The sequence below is a fragment of the Limulus polyphemus genome, unplaced genomic scaffold (assembly GCF_000517525.1).
Source record: "Limulus polyphemus unplaced genomic scaffold, Limulus_polyphemus-2.1.2 Scaffold368, whole genome shotgun sequence".
Taxonomy (NCBI): Eukaryota; Metazoa; Arthropoda; class Merostomata; order Xiphosura; family Limulidae; genus Limulus; species Limulus polyphemus.
Genome location: NW_013665978.1, coordinates 120226 through 122650, shown reverse-complemented (window position 1 = coordinate 122650; position 2425 = coordinate 120226).

The window sequence follows — 2425 nt, the reverse complement described above, 5'->3', positions numbered from 1 at the left end:
TTTTATACTTTCAGTACATAGACTAACAACAATATTAGGTTATACACTTGTTGCTGAGCAACATGATATAAAAACCATTGTTGTAGTGCATTGTTACCAAAACGCACTGGCTTTTCTATACGTTAGAAGTTGTTAATCTAACCGATTTTCACCAATAATTATTCTATGAATACCCCACGAATTCATTTCATAAATGATCTTAATATTTATTGGCTCACAAAGGAATTTACCGACGTTTGACTGCCTCAACTGTACTTTTCTGCCTCTTTGCTGGTCAAGCTTGATATCGCAAAATTTATTTCTTTCAGTTAGCTATGAAATGTGAAGTTAGGATATACTATGGGGTGGGGGTGGTAGTACTTGCCTCATCATTTTTGACGGGCTATACGCCAGTAAAGAGCTACGATCAGGGATTTGTAAGTTCTGGTAGGTAACGGTCTGAAATACATTAAAGAACATTTAAACAAATACTGTAACATCATGAAAGAGAAATCCCGTATCAATCTGATCATTAGTATCGGTAAATCGTTGAATTCAAAAGGAAAATTAAAGACTTTGAGTTGAAAACAATATAAATTTTGATTTTAGTAATCATTACACCAGTATTCCTATTGATAAAATTAAAACGAGTCTTACATCAGCAATTTTAGTAAATTAGTGGTTTTTGTTAGTCAATACAGACGCTTCTATCACAATATTGCTCACGAGCATTATCATTATTTACATTAAAAGGATTCTTACAAGGAATTTTTTTTAGATAACACATTTTTGTGATTAGCCCACCGTGTAAGATATGGTAGATAACGTTAACTGACAAGTTACAGATTTATATTTATTTGAACTTTAATCATTTAATTCATAACAAAAGTTTGTTTTATTCCTAGAGCAAAGGCCACGTTTGGCTTTCAACTGTGTCCACCGCGGGGAATCGAAACTTGGATTTTAGTGTTGTAATTTCGTAAACTTACAGCTGTCCCACCGGATGACTATAACATTGGAAGAAAGACTATAATAAAGCTTTGTACATTAGTCGCCCTTGTATATATGTATATGTATATTTGAATAGATGTTTTTTTTACTTATGAAATATTAAAGGTTTCTTCACAAAAGTAAAAAATTCCCCACCAGAGTTCACAAACTACTTTACCTGTTGGCGGTGGGTGGTGATGACTAGCTGTCTTCCCTCTAGTCTTACACTGGTAAATTAGGGACGGCTAGCGCAGATAGCCCTCGTGTAGCTTTGCGCGAAATTCAAAACAAACAAACTTTACCTGTATTTATATATATATATATGAACATTGTTAATCAAACATTTAAACACAAAGCTGTAAATAAAATAGTTATTTATGAGTTATAAAATTTCTATTTTCCAACCCAAACATTCCAAGTAACTTATGTCACAATGTTTACTATTCGCAGCATATTATATATATATATATATATAATATAAATTGTTCAACATTATAAGATTTATAGACGAGGTTTGTAAAATCACTTTAACTTTTCACAACTTTTTTCGTAATTTGACCACCATATTTATTCAATTTCGCGAGAAATTCAGTAATATTTTTGATACCAAATATGAAATTAATGGATTTACATGACCTTTTTAAAACTTTCAAGTTCACACTTTAATATCCTTAAATTGTTTTAAAGTAATAACGAATTTGTAATGCATACTGGAGGGATTTACACATTTTGATAAAAGTTTAAATAAAACAACCTTCACCTTATTAGCCCTGATGAAGCCGCAAAGGCGAAACGTTGATTGAAGTATATTATTGTATACTTATCTGGACTGTAAAGGTAGTTTTTTTCTAAACTTTTATCAGAACCACTGAAGCAAAGCAACCACCTTTAATTTCACCTGCCATTATTAATGGAAGCTATATAGTACAATGTTGCATTATTAATTAATAAAATTACAGTAGTACCTGCTATTTTACATTAATTACCATATTTACCATTGTTATTACTCCTTTTCCAAGGTTTCATTATTATTGTGAGCTTCTCGAGTTTCATCGCATATACATTTGGCAATTTCTTAAGGTTTTACTTCATTTATTACTTCTGGTTGTTCACTCCAGCTGTGATGTAATGTCATAAAGATTAGTGAAAGTCGGTCTAATTAGACACACTTTTTAGAATGTTTAATACATAATTTTTATTTATATTACATTTAAATTGAATATATTTTAATTAGAATGTCGACATCCCTGCTTTTTATTGTACGATTATGCTATTCATTTAGTTTGTTACTAGGGGGCGCTCGACTCGCAATCTGCGGGTCACGGGTTCGAATGCCGGTTACACCGAACATACTCGCCCTTTCAGCCGTGGGGGCGTTATAATGTGACGGTCAATCCTACTATTCGTTGGTAAAAGAGTAGCCCAAGTGTTGGCGGTGGGTTGTGATGACTAGCTG